This window comes from Procambarus clarkii, chromosome 14 (genome assembly GCF_040958095.1).
Source record: "Procambarus clarkii isolate CNS0578487 chromosome 14, FALCON_Pclarkii_2.0, whole genome shotgun sequence".
Lineage (NCBI taxonomy): Eukaryota > Metazoa > Arthropoda > Malacostraca > Decapoda > Cambaridae > Procambarus > Procambarus clarkii.
The window spans coordinates 46,694,487-46,714,993 of NC_091163.1; the positions used below are offsets into that span (position 1 = coordinate 46,694,487).

At 40.6% G+C, this 20,507-nt stretch overlaps 1 long non-coding RNA gene across 1 annotated transcript; it reads right to left on the minus strand.

Annotated features, from left to right (window-relative positions):
* Window positions 1-2,477: 2,477 nt before the first annotated feature.
* Window positions 2,478-3,499, minus strand: LOC138364730 (uncharacterized). The gene is made up of 3 exons (XR_011228516.1): window positions 3,306-3,499; window positions 2,857-2,961; window positions 2,478-2,701 (listed from the first exon to the last, which is right to left on the minus strand). It is a non-coding gene; the product is annotated as an uncharacterized lncRNA (long non-coding RNA).
* Between the last annotated feature and the right edge of the window lie 17,008 nt (window positions 3,500-20,507).

Genomic DNA, 20,507 nt, shown 5'->3' on the forward strand with positions numbered 1-20,507 from the left:
TGACCATGTCGTGGCGTAGTGAACTAGAGCATGCATCTGAGAGCACTCAGTGCATGGGGTTCAAACCCTCATCACAGTTCCCGTGATATATCACGATACTGTGATTTCTCTGTGAACACATTTGATATATCTCGGAATCATACATTTAGGTTAATTAAATACTATATACTTTATACAAATTAACCTTATTGATATATTGAAAAAGTTCAAGCAGTTAATTCAAGGAAATGGTCGCTAATTTATAATGGAAAATATATGTAGTACATGATCTGAACACATAACTAACCTATAAATGCATTATAATACCTTTCACATATAAATGCATTATAATAAGTTTCAAAATAAATACAAATAAATAAAATAAATATATATTATTTTTAGTACCTTTCTGAGTCGAGTAACTAATGCACGAGCCAGTCCATCAATTTTTCGATGGTTCCAAAAGACTGCACCCTCTGTGAGTTCTTCTGTTCTTTCTGAGAAAAATATTTATAGCAATGAACATCTTGAAGAGCATAGATTAATAACAGTTTCATAACATACCTTTACTCACCACGACCAACTCAAGTTTGACCAATATGTTTTCATTCTTTTATTGATTATTTGAGGGAGTTGATACTTATTGAATACTGAATACAAATCGCATTATACTGATTACAGGGCAGGTAAAATAATAAAAAACTTGATCAGATGAACCATATAAACAAATACCAGCTTTCAGCATGTTTTTAGTTGTAGAGTTGTATCGTGAGAGGTATGCAAACACTTGCTCTGCCTCTTCCCCTAAAGTCATGCCACTTCCTTCTTCCCACCGCCCTCCATACAATACCTTTAACATAAAAGTATACAGTAAAAAAAAATTCAAATTATTGTACAAAAATTAAAAGCCTCCTACTATATTAAATGATACGTATATCATTAATCTTAAACAATCAGAAATCTTAAATTTTTTTACACAAACTGTACTTATTATATTTAATGTAATGTATACATTACATTAAATTTAATTAGTATACATAAATGTAATGTTATATTTTTATTTACCTGACAATACCAAGCATGTCCTTTTGCATGTAGGACTCCTAAAAATGGCTTTGCTTGACCAATGTGAAAATGTGATTGTTTCTGAGCCACAGTTAAGGCCCATGGCCAATATTTGCAAATTATGTCTTGACAAATAAACTTTACGTATTTGAAATACATAATTTGCAAATAGTGGGCATAACTGTACAGCTCTCCTTGATACATATTCAAGGTGTGGAGGATAATACCATGTCGACAGGAGGCCATGCTGATTCCTGTTTCATCCAAACTTTGGAATGAAAGAGGCTTATTTTGAGCAGCTTTCCATGTAGACACTCCACACGTGTGCTTACTCTATTAAACAAAAATATTTATAGTAACTAAATACCCAGTTGGTGAGCATGATTATAATTATGTAGGACGGGTAGAAGGTAGAGATTATTTTGCGCGATAGGCATTGTTGTTGCACATAAGAATTTCTATGGGTTATATTTCCTTATTCAATATATATAAACTATAATGAAAAAATACAAAAATGGCCACCATATGTTATAGTCGCCAAACAGTTATTAGGTAAAATTGAAGGTTTCTCAATATATAATAAAACTCACCTTAGTTTTCAAGCTCTGAATAGTGCCAACATGAGCTTGAACATCTTCATCTTTGCTGAAGATACTATCAGAATAATAGGGGTTTCTGATACCTCTGCAATGATAATTCAGAAATAATTATTTATTGTCTGTAACCACTATAATATTAAACAATGGGTAATGGGGTATCAAAAAATGTTTTATATGAAGAATTCTGATGCACTGCTAAATTTTACATAAAACAAAAATTTACATGGTGTTAGATAAATAAAATGATGATATGGATGCAATTGAAAGGCAAACTATAAAGACATACTCAGTTAAAAAATATGTCATATGACAATGTATATTTATATGTGCATACTTTATTTATAAGAACATTAATTTGAAGACAATATAATTCATTATAATATAGTGTGTGTAGAGAACAAAAGAATACTATACATTAAGTATCTGTAAAGCACATTTTATTACCTCCCAACTTTGTTGTAACGATACAGCTTCTTGTTGCCATCAATATGTACTGCTAAAGGGGTTTTATCACAAGCAGGACACTCATTGTCAGCTTCTCCTCTAATTTTTCTCAGCTCATATTGCTGGAATCGCCATTCGAAGAACACTCTCTTCGAAGTTATATAATTAATGGGTCCAATCTAGGAATAGAATTTTTTAGATGGTGACATTTAAAATGCATATTATGACATAAGATAAATAAACAAAAAAAACATTCCATTTTGTGTTTGAACAAAATTAAAAACTAATTATTAATAAATGAATATACATTACTACAAAATTTTGATAATTTTTGTATTGAAATATAAAACTGAAAATATTAAGAATAACGGTATCAAAACATACACGCCCACGAGAAGCACCAAAGGATTCCAGTGCAGTGACTAATGCCCGAAATGATGTTCCGGGACAATTTCTTTTGATATGGTGCCATGATTCAAGCAGACTGGTGCTGTAGAATGTGCTGCTCTTTCCTAATGATGAATAGAAACCAGACTTGTGCATGGTCTTGCCTAGTTGTTGATGCTCATATCCACAGTGGCATGTATAGATTGGAGTATAGAGGTCATACCTTCCTGTAGTTTAAAATACAGTGCATTGAGTGGTGTGGCGACTTGCTAAAATAGTGATGTAAAAATTAACATTTATAGCAACAAAAATTTCAAAATGTATTGTGATTCAGGAATATCCGGTAATGGAAATAAAAGGGTAAATTTTAAAGTTTATTTACCCATTATAGTGATGAAGATGCAGAGATTGCTGGAGCTTCAAATTTTAAACTTGCAATCTGTGCAGTTGGGGCAAGAATTTGGTGGTTGGGCTGGTACAACAGGTTCTGGTAACAAAGAAAAGGAAGACAGTTTGACAAAATGAGTTTTATGGAAAAGAATTTCAGACTGAATATTTCATTGTTTCTTGATTGTACAAAATATTGACATTATTCTCCAGATAATGACCGAGAAATTCACAGAAAAGAAACAATCAGACGATTAAATCAATCTATAAAACCAAGTGTCAGGTTTAAACTTTAAGACTTCTCCAAATGTTGTAATGACTGAAATGAAACATTTATTCATTTTATTTTGTTATACCAAGATAATCGTAGCTCTAGACTGGGATTGGGAAGTAGAAGTAATCTCGGAACAAAGTACGGATTTTATACAGGTATCGTATACTTACTCCAGTGAAAGATATTTCCTTCAGGGCACACAGTTTGTGTCGGGTCTAATGGCTCATAAAAGCCATTTTTCCAATATAATCTGTGGTGGAAAGGCATGAGAAAATGTTGCATTTGGTCACAAATGTGACACAAAAATGCAAAACAGTCTTCACATTTGATGCTTGCCTCACAATTTGTACATTGTACACAAACTTTACCTGATGAAAAAAGGGGTAATTATTTATACTAATTTTAAATACTGTATACCTAACATTTTAAACAATCTGAAGTCTAAATGTATTAATAGAGTGTCATTAATTTGCATATGATGCTTATTATACAGTATAACCTTAATGAACACAGCAATATTTAATTTACCTTTATCTGGAACACCCAACTCAGACAATGTCCAATCGAACAGCATTGCCCTGCTTTCTCCCCAATTAATCTCTGCATTTTTTCTTCTTTTTTGCCAGTCAGAAACACTTGGCTGAGAATCTTTAATTTGTTCAAGTTCTGCAGCAAGTACTTTGAAATATGGGATTAAAAATTAGTAAGAAAAATTTGTAAGTGAAAGGAATGATTAGTATAATATGTTAAACAAAATTTCATAGGCATTAAGCACAATTTTGGTACATAATATTTATGACGTGTGTCCATTAAATAAACCCTCATTTAAATACCAACAAATGATGTTGGGACATACCAACATCAAATGATTCCAAAGTTTCTTCACCAGCTGCCAAATAACTTTGAGTGTACGTTCTGCCACTAGTAGAATAGCCCGCATTTTGAATGTGTGGTGGTGAAAGTATAGCAGGCAGAATGTCTGGGTGGCACATTTGAAGATTTAAGCATGGTACATAATTGCAAATTGTATACAAGTATTAATATTTTCAGACAAATCTCAAGATATTACTATAACTAACTTTATGCTACCAAGTTGTTCAGTGTTATAGTAATTTAATCTCCATAATTGTCTAGCATACACTTAAAAATAGGCAACAAATATTATTGGAAAGTACACAAATAACAGCTGTAGAAATATTGTTAAAAAAATAATAGAAGATTACCATCAGATTGGGGTGCAGCTGGTCTTTGTTTTGAATTAATGTGTGATACATCCTGTATGTTATCTTTTTTCTGTTTCTTGTTTGTCACCTTTATTGAGTTTGGTTCCTCCACGTTTAAGAGTCTCTTCAAGTACTCATTTCTTTGTATCATTGCAGCACGTGCTTTCTGGTACTCACGTTCAAGATGTTCTCTAGTCATCACTGCTATTCTCCGGTGAAATTCTGAAGAGAAAATAATAGTGTTCGAAGGAAAAGTACAAGAACAAAACAAGAAAATTATGCTTATGCAAAATTATGCTACAATGTACCTATTAATAATCTTAAAATTTGCTACAAATTACCTACTTATAATTATGTGTTAAATTATGGACTTTCCCATAATGATATGCATGTTAGTGGCATTACCTATACTGCCTACCTGGAGCCCCCTAGAGAGATAGTGACACAAGTTAAGGTAATCCCTTTAGTAAGGTGCTGGGTCAACATAAATAAGCTATAACTAATAAGGACACAAATCAATATGTTCATTTAACAGTGGTATTAACATTTATATAAATATAGCTAAGAATAAGTTTTTACAAGTGTAACAAAGTGAAAGAAATGTATGAAAATTTTGATGATATATTAAAATGCTCATTGATTGAACTTGTCTTCCTATATATAAAGTATAAAAATAGTAAACACAGTACCATTATTGTTGTCTGTAGTTATTTTTGGAACATCTGGTATGTACAGCATACTGTCAAAATCCGATGATCTATCTGAAAAATTGATTGGTAGCGTAAATATTTGAATTCATTGCATAGCCTTTTATACAAACAAAAAAGAAAAATTGTACAGAAAAGCTAACACAACATTATAACACCTTTCTGTGGTACTTTCTATGGTACAAAAGAAAACAAACCTTAATTATAAAGGAAAATAAACTGACAGAAGAACTATGAATACTGCTGAAAATACTTTCCACAAAATATCTGAACCAAGGGATAGTACCCCGAGATTTGAAATATGAAAATTTCACCCTTACAGTATTTAAAAAAAAAGCAGAAAGAGTTAAGCACAAAACTAATGTCCGATCAGCTAGGTATAACACATCTGCAAGCTCATGGCGAAAATCCTAAGGGAGGGAATCATTTACCATCTTTCAGTGAAAAATCTTATTCAATCGACACACCATGGTCTTCTTAAAAACAGATGCTACCTTATAAACCTCCTCACTTTTGGGACATGGTAACATGGTACTCAGATAAAGGGTTTCCGGTGGATGTAGTATACATGGATTATGCTAAAGACTTTAATAAGGTACCACATGGAAGACTAGCAAGGAAATTACAGGTTCATGAAAAAAATTGTAAAGTGCACAAAACAATAGTTAAAACAAAGAGAGCAAAAGGTCATACTAAATGGGAATGAATATGAAGAAATGTGTTAAGTTGAGTACCTCAGGGGTCCATTTTTAAGTCTAAAATATTTTTCATATATTGAACATCTATGATATAGAAAAGAATATAATCTAATCAACCACATCCTCATATTTGCAAATGCCTGGCATTTCACGAGCACTTTGTCCGGGGTTTATATTCTAGCCGGGGAGGATTTACTGGGTTAGGCTAACCTAACCTAACTTAACCAAACCAAACCAAGTATCTCAAGTTACAAATATCTCTGGGAATTCATATTATCTGCTGTTGTAGAATTGACAAAATGGACAGTGTCAACAAAATTATTCCCACATACTCCGTCACTATGTGATGGAGTACACATAGAATAGGGACTGAATTGTCCCTGACAGGGACAATTCTGTAACAAATGTTCTAGCATAAAACTTTGTACAGTTTAGTAATTCCTTACCATTTGATGTACTAGGTAGATCCATGTTTGGTGAAGTTTTATAGCTGGAGCTGGAAGATCCTGTCGAGATGACTTCTTCAAAGAGAATAGCTTCAACACATTGTGTCTTGAGTCTTCCAGTACTTGGCCTACAGTTACCAGATCTGATTTACAGAAACTAGTGAACTATGGAGATAAGATTGTTAATAATATACTTTTTTTGAGATTCATATGACTTGCAGCTTAAAAACCAATCTTATTTTAAAATAGTACACTAAAGTACATAGCAAATTGCGAAATTCGTAGTTTTTTAACTACTTTAAAGCTAAATTCTCAAGCTTTGAAAATAAGCACAATTTGCTATTTTAAGCGGAATCTGGCAACTCTGATTTAGCATGTAAACATTGACTTTTGACTTGCATTCACAATGTAGTTATTTATTTTTCAACAATTTAAAACGAGTTATGAAAATACACACATTGGTACATTATTGCAAAGGCACTATACTATATATATATATATATAAATTGTTGCAAGTCGAGCAACAAATATTTTACATTGAACAACAAATAAGATTGGAAAAGCAGTATTGCCAAAATAGACCCCAGACACACCCTGTGGGTAGTAATGGACCCCCATACCGACCCTATGAGGGGTAGTGGACCCCATAATAACACTATGGGCGATAGTGGACACTATACAAACACTATGGGCGGTAGTTGACTTCATAGAGACCCTGTGGGCGGTAAGGGACCCCCTATCGACCCTGTGGGCGGCAGTGGACCCCCTATCGGTCCTGTGGGCGGCAGTGGACCCCCTACCGACCCTGTGGGCGGCAGTGGACCCCTACCGAACGTGTGGGCGGCAGTGGACCCCCTACCGACCCTGTGGGCGGCAGTGGACCCCCTATCGATCCTGTGGGCGGTAGTGGACCCCCCCCATATCGACCCTGTGGGCGGCAGTGGACCCCCTATCGATCCTGTGGGCGGCAGTGGACCCCCTACCGACCCAGTGGGTGGCAGTGGACCCCCTGCCGACCCTGTGGGCGGTAGTGGACCCCTACCGACCCTGTGGACGGTAGTTGACTTCATAGCGACCCAGTGGGCGGTAGTGAACCCCATACCGACCCTGTGGGTGGCGGTGGACTCCATACCGACTCTGTGGGCGGCAGTGAACCCTATATACTAATCCTGTGGGCGATACTGTACCCTATAGTCATCCTGTGGGGGCAATGGATGCCATACATATCCAGTGGGTGTTATTGTACCCCATACTTATTCTGTGGGTGGTTGGAGCCCCATACCCATCCTGTGGGTTATAGTGGACCCCATACTCATCCTGTGGGTGGTATTGGACCCCATACCTATCCTGTGGGTGGTTGTGAGCCCATACCCATCCTGTCGGTGGTAGTGGACGCAATACACATCCAGTGGATGGTATTGGATCCCATACCCTTCCTGTGGGTGGAAGTGATCCCCATACCATTCCTGTGGGTGGATGTGACCCCCATACTCATCCTGCGGGTGTTATTGGACCCCTTACCCACCTAACAGGTGGTAGTGGACCCTAATCCTATAGTTTCCAATAATCCACACCATACCATCCTGTTTGCAGTAGTTTACCCTATATACATTCCAACATAACATCGTTTTCTGTTAGCGTTCCTACAAAACATTCTTTAAAGATTTCTAAAGCACAAACTATAGTATATAATATTGATTGGTGAAGCACTTATTCTATGTAATAATTTATTGTGCTTATTATAATTTACTAAGAACAACTAATATTTCTCAAAACAAAACTACGAGCCTTCAATAGGATGTAGCTGATCTGTAATATTATAAGAGCATGGACAATAGTAGGTGAATTTCACAACCCATGTGGGACCTGAAAACTACAATTTTCGTTATAATTGAACCAATCACGACTATTCAGCTATCTACGTTGATGGACGAGTACTGTGAGACGTAAATTGGTACGTGAGGAAGAGTTTGAGCCTTGGTAAAAAAGTTAACTGGGAATATATCACATATGTACTAAATCACATTCCACATATTGACTTTAAGCACTAGTCATATATGTACTGTCTTGTGTGAGAACGGGTTGCAGAGGAACAATCTGATTAGTTTATTTATGTAAATCTATAAAAAGCAACTAATAAAAATTACTCCCTGACTTAACACTCCCTAAATGACTTTGTTTCCTAAACTTTTAATATAACAAACATGATATAAGGTGATAACAATGATGACAAAGGTAAAGATTGTATGGCATAGGTACATATATTGGGGGATTGGGTTGCACTAGATACAGAGCGAGTTTCAAGCACTAGGTAGGAAACTATGAAGAGGAAATTAGGTACTTTTTGGTTTTATTTTTGAAAAAGACAAAAGTTTGACAGCTTTTCAATTCGTTAGGGAGTGAGTTCCATAGACCAGGTTCCTTTATTTGCATAGAATGTTTACACAGATTCAGTTTGTCTCTAGGGATATCAAAGACATATTTATTTCTGGTGTGGTGATTATGTGTTCTATTACATCTGTCCAGGAAGAGTTTCAGAGCATGGTTTGCACTTAAGAACAGGGGTTTTGTAAATGTAATTGGCACACGAGAATGTATGGAGTGAGTTTCTGTTTAGCATGTTTAGGGATTTGAACAGGGAGGGCTGAGTTAGTTAGTTTAGTTCATTTATTATGCACCCCATACCCATCTTGTGGGCGGTAGTGGAAAGGGTTACAGAGGCACATAATGGGCTCAGGGACTGAACCCCACAATTCATTTAGCTAAGCAAGTTACAATCTTGATGAGCTAGTTATAAAATTCAATATAAGTCGTCACTTCAACAATGGGTTCGAGATCGACCTCAAGTACAGGTTCTAAATTAAGCAACTGACATATGTGGAGAGCTAGTGTCAAAATTTATATGTTTGTCCTGCACACCGCCCCCCCCCCCATCCAGTGGGCAGCGGTGGATAGGTTACAATCACTTAATTACTACCTACAATTAGCAAACTGGGGATATTTGGCTAAAATTTCTGGTAGCAGATCATTTTGAATGAAATATTGACACATCGCTGGAACATTAGTTATAGAATTGTCTCTAAATTCACGTATATTTTCGCACTCCATCACATAGTGACGGAGGGTGTGCGAATAATTTTGTTGACACAGTTTACATTTGGTCAGGTCTACGTCAGCAGATAATGAGAATTCCCAGAGATACTTGCAACCGAGTCTAAGCCGAGCAGTAGTAACATCTAGAAGTCTGCTGATATTATTGGATGATCCATAGATGTGTGGCTCCTCTTGCATGATAGTATGATGATAGATGGAATTACTGGTGTCAATTTCACTTTGCCTCAGATCTACAAGATCTTGTTGAAGTTCTCGGTGCACTGCTGCTCTCAGATTGCTCATTGACAATCCAAGGTTACACTCAACGGCTCCTTTAAAGGCAGATTCTTTGGCTAACTTATCAGCTCTATCATGCATTCGGAGGCCAACATGAGATGGAGACCACATGAAATGGACTCTGTTACCATCCTTAATAATTTTGTTGTATTTGTGTCTAGCTTCGGACACGAGCATGTTACAGTTATGTCTTAAAGAGTTGAGAGCATTTAAGGATGATAAGGAGTCACTTACAATTAATGTATCAAGTTTGGAGACTTGTACACATTTCAGTGCAAGCAGCAAGACAAATAGTTCAGTCTGAAGGGTAGAGGCCCAGTTGTTTATACGGACTCCCCACTCAAAGTATAGGCCATCGCCCATTGTCAGGACAACTGCACTTCCAGCTGCACCCGTGGTGCGGTGTAGGGAACCATCAGTGTATATGATTTGAGAGAGAGAATGCTCTGTGGACAGAGCATCAATATGGCTTAAGGCGTTGAGCTTTGCCTCAAGACGAAGCTTGGACTGATCTCTAATTTGCTTCTTGGGTGGAAAGGGAGGGATTAAAACTGGAAAGGGTGTAACCTCCCACGGTGCAGGAAAGTGCCGTTGTTGTTTCTCTTGGTACAAATCATGAACCCCATACATTCTGAGTTGAGTTCCAGTTTTTGTTATCCATTTGGAACAATGCTGATCTTCAATAAAGAAATTCTGGAGGGCTTCTGTGCAAGGATTAGGATGAGTTAGCCTAAGCATTTTTATACCAATTTGACAGTTAATTTCAGTAACACGATCAACAACGCTCAGAATATTAAGTTCCTTTCTCATATTAAGTATCTTTGTGGTACGAGGGCACCCAAGGATTATCCTCAAGGCTTCGTTCTGCAATTTTTCAAGCCCTCCAAGTTTTCTTTCAGGCATCAAAACAAGCAGAGGTGCAGCATAATCCACTAAAGATCTGATGTATGCAAGGTACATCATTTTGACAATGCTGACATTGGCACCATAGCCTGAGTGATAACCTGCAACAGCCTTGAGGGCTCGGAGCCTCTCTTTATACTGACGACAGAGTCTGAATACAACAGGACCATACAGTGGCACCTCAAGGCCAAGGTATTTGAATCTGTTTACATAGTCAAGCTGGGAGCCATCAGACAGTTGCATCTTGCGAACACCTCCTCCCTGCCTGGGTGGGCGCTGATTTATTTATTTTATTTATTTATTTATTTATATATATACAAGAAGGTACATTGGGTTTGTGAGAATACATTGTATAGTACAGTATTTACATTCTTGTAAAGCCACTAGTACGCACAGCGTTTCGGGCAGGTCCTTAATCTAACAGATAATTTTAAGTAGGTAATTTCAATCAGAATTGATAAATGATAAAGATACATTACAAGAGAAAAATGAGATGAGAGAGATAAGTAAGTATATTAAAGCACATTGTTATATTAAAGCTCTGATTGATTACATTGACAGCTTGATTAGTAATTTAAACAAGGTTAATAAACACCATACAGCAGATTGACAGCACATATAAGACAGCAATGAACACAATGGTAAAGATGTTCAGATTGGGTACATAAAGATTGGGAGACTGGGTAGCAAAAGATACAGATAAACAAGATTTATAAACACCATACAACAGATTGGCAGCACATATAAGAAAACAGCAATGATCACAATGGTAAAGATGTTCAAATTGGGAACATAAAGGTTGGGAGATTGGGTAGCAAATGATACAGTGCAATTTTAAGGCAAAAAGTGAAAAACTATGAAGATGAAATTAGGTATTTTTTAGTATTGATTTTGAATGATGTAAAAGTTGGACAGCTTTTCAATTCAGTAGGGAGTGAGTTCCATAAACTGGGTCCCTTTATTTGCATAGAGTGTTTACACAGATTAAGTTTAACTCTCGGGATATCAAAGAGATATTTATTTCTGGTGTGGTGATAATGGGTCCTATTACATCTGTCCAGGAAGAGTTTTAGACAAGGATTTGCATTTAAGAACAGGGTTTTGTAAATGTAGTTGACACAAGAGAATTTGTGGAGTGAGATTATGTTTAGCATGTTTAGGGAGTTAAACATGGGGGCTGTGTGTTGTCTGAAAGCAGAATTTGATATTATTCTGATAGCAGATTTTTGCTGGGTGATGATGGACTTGAGGCGGTTTGCAGTGGTTGAACCCCATGCACAGATACCATAGTTGAGATAGGGATAGATTAGTGCATAATATAGAGAGATGAGAGCAGAGTTAGGAACATAATATCTGATTTTGGAGAGTATACCAACTGTTTTAGAGACTTTCTTAGTTATGTGTTGTATGCGGGTACTGAAGTTGAGTCTCTTGTCTAGGAATATGCCAAGAAACTTTCCATCATTTTTATTGCTAATGTTTACGTTGGCAATCTGAAGCTGAATTGCATTTGTAGATTTGCTTCCGAATAGGATGTAGTAGGTCTTTTCTATGTTAAGTGTTAGTTTGTTGGTTGACATCCATAAGTGGACTTTTTTTAGTTCATTATTAACAACACCATTTAGTGTATGTGGGTTGGGGTTGGAGTAGATGAGGGTAGTATCATCAGCAAACAAAATAGGTTTCAGAATGTTAGAGACATTAGGCAGACCATTAATGTATATAAGAAAAAGAAGAGGTCCCAAGATGCTGCCCTGTGGCACTCCAACAGTTATTGGTAGAATGGGAGAGATTATATTATTGATGGCTACACATTGGTGTCTATCACTAAGATAGGATTGGATATAGTCCAGTGCATGGCCATGGAATTTAGTATCTTTGTTTTCTCTGCTGAGATAATTAAACCTAGGTCCTGACATGAGTCTAATACAGAGTTAAGAGTGTTCTGCGTGTTAGCATACCCAGTGGTGTGTATCATTATATCATCAGCATAGCTAATGGTGTGGACGTTGGGTTTGCTCGGTATAGAGTTTAACAGCGTGTTTATTAAGATATTAAATAAGGTAGGACTGAGGACACCACCCTGCGGGGTGCCTAGTTCAAAGTCTCTTGTTACACTCCTGTGCCCCTGGAAAAATACAGATGACTTCCTGTTGGATAAGTAACCCCTGATCCAACAAAGAAGCCGACCACCAATATTCATTCTTGCAAGCTTACTCAAGATAACATGTCTATTTGCAATATCAAAAGCAGACTTAAGATCTAGGAAGGTGGTATATGACTTTTCAGTGTGCAGGGTAAGAAAGGTGGTGATGCAATGATGCACACTCCTTCCATGCATGAAGCCATATATCTGGGGGGATAGCATGGTTCTTATTCTATGGAGGAGACGGTTTAGGACCATTCTCTCGAATGTTTTGCAAATGCAGCTAGTAAGGGAAATTGGGCGGAAAGCATTCTCTTGATTTGGCTTGGGAATTGGAATGATTATACTGTTGGTCCAAGAGATAGGAAGCTCCCCAGTAACATAGCTCATATTATACAGCTCAAGCAGGGGATTCCCTGGTACTAAAGGGAGCAGACGCAATATGTCATAAGTGATACCATCTTCACCGGGGGGTGTGGCTTTGCCTTTGTTTAGGGCCGCGAGTAATTCAAACTCAGTATATGGCACGTTGCATTCATCTTCCTTGTGGAGCATGAAGTCAATGAGCCTTTCTCGATCTCCGTAACCAGCATTTAATCTAACTGTATGTCTGGGGGAAGATTATTGAAGCTAGAGGTGGTTGCCCAAGCATCGACTAACTCGTTTGCTCTGTGTAGAGGGTGAGGGTGTGCTACTTGGCCGATCTTATCGCCTTTAATTCTTTTAATATCCTTCCATGCCTGGCTGAGGGGGGTGTGAGAGTTGAGACTGTTAACAAAAGTTTCCCAGTTATCTTGCCTGAGCTCTGTCATGCGCTCCCTCGCCTTGGCTAGGGCTTTCTGAAAGAGCTTGAGCATTGCTGGCGTACGTGTTTCCCTATATGCAAGTCCAACTCGTCTGGCAGTGCGTTTCAAAGTACGTAGTTTGGGGGTCATTGTAGTAGGCATGGCGTTTATTACCTTTCATATCGTTGCGACTATTGGATGGTGCAGGGGGCCGACCTAAAGGGTCAGCAAACATCTGAATGCTCTGTACTAGACCGTCGTTAAATGTCTGGACTGTGGAGGGATCATAAGTGCTGTACCACTCTGACACATGAGCAACAAAGTCTTCACGTCGAGCAGGAGGAACACTGAGCCGTTTGCGTTTGAAAGTCCCACCGGGCAGGATGGTATTTCCTATACATAGAGTAGTCAATCTAGGGTGATGATCTGACAACAAATCTGTTACAATAGATGATGTGCACCAGACGTGAGAGACGTTGAAACCAACACAGAGGTCTAGAATGCCTCCACAAATATGCGTGGGTTCAAGGTCACCCACAATCTGCACATCTTGGTGACTATTTAGTAGCGACAGCAGTTGATTCCCGTTACCGTTACTGAAGCGAGAGTCACCAATGTCCTTGTGTCTAGCATTGTAGTCACCAAGAATGATGGTTGGCTCTGCTTGAGCGCAGTCCGGAAGATCAATATAATTTAACTTTCCTGCTGGAGCATATAGATTAAATACATTGAGAACAGAGTTGTCCACATAGATCCTCACTCCATGATACTGTTGACCGGCAGTTTGTTTTTCTGGCAGAAGTTGATGGGGTAGGGATTGTTTGATGTATAGAATGCAAGAGTTACTGGATCTGAGGTTGTAAGAAACAAATGAGGGCAATTTCTGGGGTGAGGATCTTGCGGGAACTCTGCACTCCTGGAGACATACAATATCGATGTGTTCAGTTGTTACTTTGTGATGTAAATCTGAGAACCTTTTTTTGAGGGACGCAATGTTCCAGCTTAGGACGGATAACTTAGTTAATTGTGCATTTAAAGTCAGCATCATATATTGATATTATTAGTTCACTTAATATTTATTATCTATATACATATTATCTATTGCACTACGGTATAAGTCCAGGAACATTTCTTAGTTTATTACCAATGTCACACATTTGCCTCCAATGGTCTAGTACAATTTGTCTGTCATTTCCAGCTATAGAGTCGTTTTGAACATACTTTAGCACAACTTTGGCAGTTAACCTGCGTGGAAGGGCTCCACTACACAAGGTTTCAAGATCACTAGAAGTTTCCCCTGATAGGCAAGCGAACACATGTTTGGAGGGTTCAGGGGTGGAAGGGGGAGTTTGGCAGTCATTGCTTACAAGTTCCCTCATACACGTGAGCATCAACGAAATATCGCTGGTGGATTTTTTCTCATGTTGGAGTTGCTCTTGCAGCCGCTCCGTCTGCTGCTGTGACTGCTGCTGGTGTTCCTGCAACCGGTCACGAAGGGCAACCACTGCTTGAACAGTGGAGCGACCCAAGGGCGAGGTGGTAGGGAGGCTGAGGTTGCGATCTGTCTCATTTTGATCCAGTTCCTTATCCCCCACTTCCAGTTGACTGTGGGGTCCAGCTGTGGATGGTGGTCTCACAGTAGGTGACATTATCCCAGAACCAGGAAGTGGCCACTCTACATCAGGGGAAGGCCCACCACTGGCAGAAGATGCAACACCTGGTTCTTGTGGGGGAGCTGGGATGATGGCACGAGTCTTCGGTCTGGCACCGGTCCCCTTGTGCACTTCGTAATTTAAAGGTGGTGAGTTTGGCAGCCAGCTGGAGCGAACATCACCTCCAGATGGCTCTGAACAGCGAGTGGGGACTGATGGCAGCATTTGGCAACTGCTCTTCATGGTGGTGTGAAGGGTATGGCGAGTGTTGTGTCAACACCTCCGGGAGGCAGCAGGTTCCTGGCACCTGACGGGCAGGCGCAGGTTGAACAGACACCTGTCGACGGAGAGAACTGTGCAATCCTTCGTCCCCAGCTGCTGCGTGAAGGACGTTCACTATGGAGTTGTTGTTATACTGGATCCCGGACACGGCTGTTGTTTGCCACTTTCCTCCCCCGTGGACACAAGAGCGTGTCCGCCGGGGGTCACTTGAAGTTGCCCATATTTTACTGTTGGACATATTTTTATGTCCGATGAACAAATATTTCTATAAAATTCAATTCTTATCCGATCGACTTGGGGATAGTATGAACATGTTTGCCATAAAATTTACGTTTTCTTTAGTAGCCACATAGCCTAATTGGGAGAACGGCATTGTCTTGTATCTTCGTGGGAAGACTATTGTAGATCGCCGATGTGCAGTAACAGATAACACTTCACCCACTTCCCACACTCTCGCGGGTGGGCCGTGATCATCATTCTTCATTTATATGCATATGTTCGTGTAGGGAATTTTATTGCAATCTCAAAGATACCAAATTTAACGCTGTAGGACAAGTGTGGAGTTGACAACCCTGAAAAGAATGGAAACATCTCGTCGGTGTTTGGAGCTCACGGCTAGTGATCCAGGTAGTTTCTTTATTGGTAGTGGTTTAAATCACAGTTTGGGGACATTTTATACATATGTTCTTCTAGAATATTCTATTGCGAACACATTGGTACAAAATGAAATGTGTACATCGAAAATTAAGATCAGGACAGTGAAAAGAGTTAACACTTTTCAGTGTTTCCGCTCGATGGCCCGAAACGCTGAGAGAACTTTGCGCTAACATTTTTCCTTGTTCGCCGGGAGGCTGAAAGTGTATTAATTTCCTTTCCTGCCCGAGTTTCGGGCAAGAAAAACACTAAGACTAAAACTTCATACTAATTGAGATTAAAGTATAAATTGTATTGAGAAAAAATAAGAAAAAAATGAAAAAAGGGGGGAAAACATGGCAGAAAAAAAGCAAAAATACAATTTGGTCAACAAACAGCATTGTTTAAATAGAAGACATGGGTTGACATTTTGGGGGTGAGGTAAGTTACACTGAGTTAATTAGGTAGTACTTAGTTTTTATCTTAAACTGGTTGAGAGAGGTACAGTCTTTAACATAATTGGGAAGGTCATTCCACATTCTGGGTCCCTTGATTTGTAAAGCATTTCTAGTTTGACTAAGTCGTACTCTTGGAATATCAAATAGGTATTTGTTTCTGGTGTGGTGCTCATGGGATCTGTTACAACCTTCTAGGAAGCTTTTAAGGTCAGGACTGACATTACAGTTCAACGTTTTATATATATAAAATACACATGAGAGGATGTGCAGTGACTTAATATCTAACATATTCAGAGATTTGAGTAAGGGTACCGAGTGATGTCTGGGGCCAGAGTTAGATATTGTTCTAATAGCAGCTTTGTGTTGAGTAATTAGAGGACGTAAATGATTTTGGGTAGTAGAGCCCCAAGCACAAATACCATAGTTGAGATAAGGATAGATGAGAGAGTAATAGAGAGTCACCAGGGCAGGGCGGGGTACATAATATCTGGTCTTAGAAAGAATGCCAACAGTTTTTGAAACTTTTTTTGATATATTTAGAATATGTCCCTGGAAATTCAGCGTTCTGGTCAATGAGAACGCCAAGGAATTTGCCATCTAATTTGTTACAAATTTGGGTATTGTTAATCCTGAGATATATTTGATTTGAGAATTTATTGCCAAACAAAATATAGAAAGTTTTGTCAATATTGAGGGTGAGTTTGTTGGCAGTTAGCCAAAGATGGACTTTATTTAGCTCAGTATTCACTGTGACATTTAGAGCAAGGGGGTCAGGACTGGTGTTTTTTTATTATTATTATTATTTTCTACCACAGACGTGGCCACACATTTACAATGCTAACCAACATATATACATTTTCTACTGTCCTCTATGGACAGGGTTAGAGATGTGTTAAACATATAGTTCAAGGGTTTATTGAACAATCAACCACAGAAGGTGATTTGGTGCTTTAAAATGCTAAGCTAACCTACATACGTAAATACATAGATATACAGATTTACGTATGCCCTACATAAAGTGTTCGATGTGTCTTTTACATAGTGTCATTAATGTGCATTTACAAAGGTGAAATGTAATTCTGATCAGCTTCCATATATACTTCATATACATACATATACATACACACACACACACACACGTATATGTACATATACATATATACATACATATACACACACACACACATGCATGCACATACATTTGTCTCTTTTACTCTGACAGGGTGAGATAGCTGATAGAGAAACTAGTGTGCAATTAAGCACTTAATGTTGTTTTATTTCACGTGTTCCTGTCATGTGTTGGTGTTTGACCTGACCAGAGTGTACACCAAGTGTCTCAGGTTAGTTCATTGTTGTTGATGACCTGTCCAGTGGGTCGAGGCCTTGTGTCTGTATACATCTGTCAGGTGGTGGGTCAAGGTCACCTGCTACAACAGTGGGTCGAGGCCTTGTGTCTGTATACATCTGTCAGGTGGTGGGTCAAGGTCACCTGCTACAACAGTGGGTCGAGGCCTTGTGTCTGTATACATCTGTCAGGTGGTGGGTCAAGGTCACCTGCTACAACAGTGGGTCGAGGCCTTGTGTCTGTATACATCTGTCAGGTGGTGGGTCAAGGTCACCTGCTACAACAGTGGGTCGAGGCCTTGTGTCTGTATACACCTGTCAGGTGGTGGGTCAAGGACACCTGCTACAACAGTGGGTCGAGGCCTTGTGTCTGTATACATCTGTCAGGTGGTGGGTCAAGGTCACCTGCTACAACAGTGGGTCGAGGCTTGTGTCACTACACACCTGTCAGGTGGTGGGTCAAGGTCACCTGCTACAACAGTGGGTCGAGGCCTTGTGTCTGTATACACCTGTCAGGTGGTGGGTCAAGGACACCTGCTACAACAGTGGGTCGAGGCCTTGTGTCTGTATACATCTGTCAGGTGGTGGGTCAAGGTCACCTGCTACAATAGTGGGTCGAGGCCTTGTGTCTGTATACATCTGTCAGTTGGTGGGTCAAGGTCACCTGCTACAACAGTGGGTCGAGGCCTTGTGTCACTACACACCTGTCAGGTGGTGGGTCAAGGTCACCTGCTACAACAGTGGGTCGAGGCCTTGTGTCTGTATACATCTGTCAGGTGGTGGGTCAAGGACACCTGCTACAACAGTGGGTCGAGGCCTTGTGTCTGTATACATCTGTCAGGTGGTGGGTCAAGGTCACCTGCTACAACAGTGGGTCGAGGCCTTGTGTCTGTATATATCTGTCAGGTGGTGGGTCAAGATCACCTGCTACAACAGTGGGTCGAGGCCTTGTGTCACTACACATCTGTCAGGTGGTGGGTCAAGGACACCTGCTACAACAGTGGGTCGAGGCCTTGTGTCACTACACATCTGTCAGGTGGTGGGTCAAGGACACCTGCTACAACAGTGGGTCGAGGCCTTGTGTCACTACACACCTGTCAGGTGGTGGGTCAAGGTCACCTGCTACAACAGTGGGTCGAGGCCTTGTGTCTGTATACACCTGTCAGGTGGTGGGTCAAGGACACCTGCTACAACAGTGGGTCGAGGCCTTGTGTCTGTATACATCTGTCAGGTGGTGGGTCAAGGTCACCTGCTACAACAGTGGGTCGAGGCCTTGTGTCACTACACACCTGTCAGGTGGTGGGTCAAGGTCACCTGCTACAACAGTGGGTCGAGGCCTTGTGTCTGTATACACCTGTCAGGTGGTGGGTCAAGGACACCTGCTACAACAGTGGGTCGAGGCCTAGTGTCACTACACACCTGTCAGGTGGTGGGTCAAGGACACCTGCTGCAACAGTGGGTCGAGGCCTTGTGTCACTACACACCTGTCAGTTGGTGGGTCAAGGACACCTGCTGCAACAGTGGGTCGAGGCCTTGTGTCTGTATACACCTGTCAGGTGGTGGCTCAAGGACACCTGCTACAACAGTGGGTCGAGGCCTAGTGTCACTACACACCTGTCAGGTGGTGGGTCAAGGACACCTGCTGCAACAGTGGGTCGAGGCCTTGTGTCACTACACACCTGTCAGGTGGTGGGTCAAGGACACCTGCTACAACAGTGGGTCGAGGCCTTGTGTCACTACACACCTGTCAGGTGGTGGGTCAAGGTCACCTGCTACAACAGTGGGTCGAGGCCTTGTGTCACTACACACCTGTCAGGTGGTGGGTCAAGGACTCCTGCTACAACAGTGGGTCGAGGCCTTGTGTCACTACACACCTGTCAGGTGGTGGGTCAAGGACACCTGCTACAACAGTGGGTCGAGGCCTTGTGTCACTACACACCTGTCAGGTGGTGGGTCAAGGTCACCTGCTACAACAGTGGGTCGAGGCCTTGTGTCACTACACACCTGTCAGGTGGTGGGTCAAGGACACCTGCTACAACAGTGGGTCGAGGCCTTGTGTCTGTATACACCTGTCAGGTGGTGGGTCAAGGACACCTGCTACAACAGTGGGTCGAGGCCTTGTGTCACTACACACCTGTCAGGTGGTGGGTCAAGGTCACCTGCTACAACAGTGGGTCGAGGCCTTGTGTCTGTATACACCTGTCAGGTGGTGGGTCAAGGACACCTGCTACAACAGTGGGTCGAGGCCTAGTGTCACTACACACCTGTCAGGTGGTGGGTCAAGGACACCTGCTGCAACAGTGGGTCGAGGCCTTGTGTCACTACACACCTGTCAGGTGGTGGGTCAAGGACACCTGCTGCAACAGTGGGTCGAGGCCTTGTGTCTGTATACACCTGTCAGGTGGTGGGTCAAGGACACCTGCTACAACAGTGGGTCGAGGCCTAGTGTCACTACACACCTGTCAGGTGGTGGGTCAAGGACACCTGCTGCAACAGTGGGTCGAGGCCTTGTGTCACTACACACCTGTCAGGTGGTGGGTCAAGGACACCTGCTACAACAGTGGGTCGAGGCCTTGTGTCACTACACACCTGTCAGGTGGTGGGTCAAGGTCACCTGCTACAACAGTGGGTCGAGGCCTTGTGTCACTACACACCTGTCAGGTGGTGGGTCAAGGACACCTGCTACAACAGTGGGTCGAGGCCTT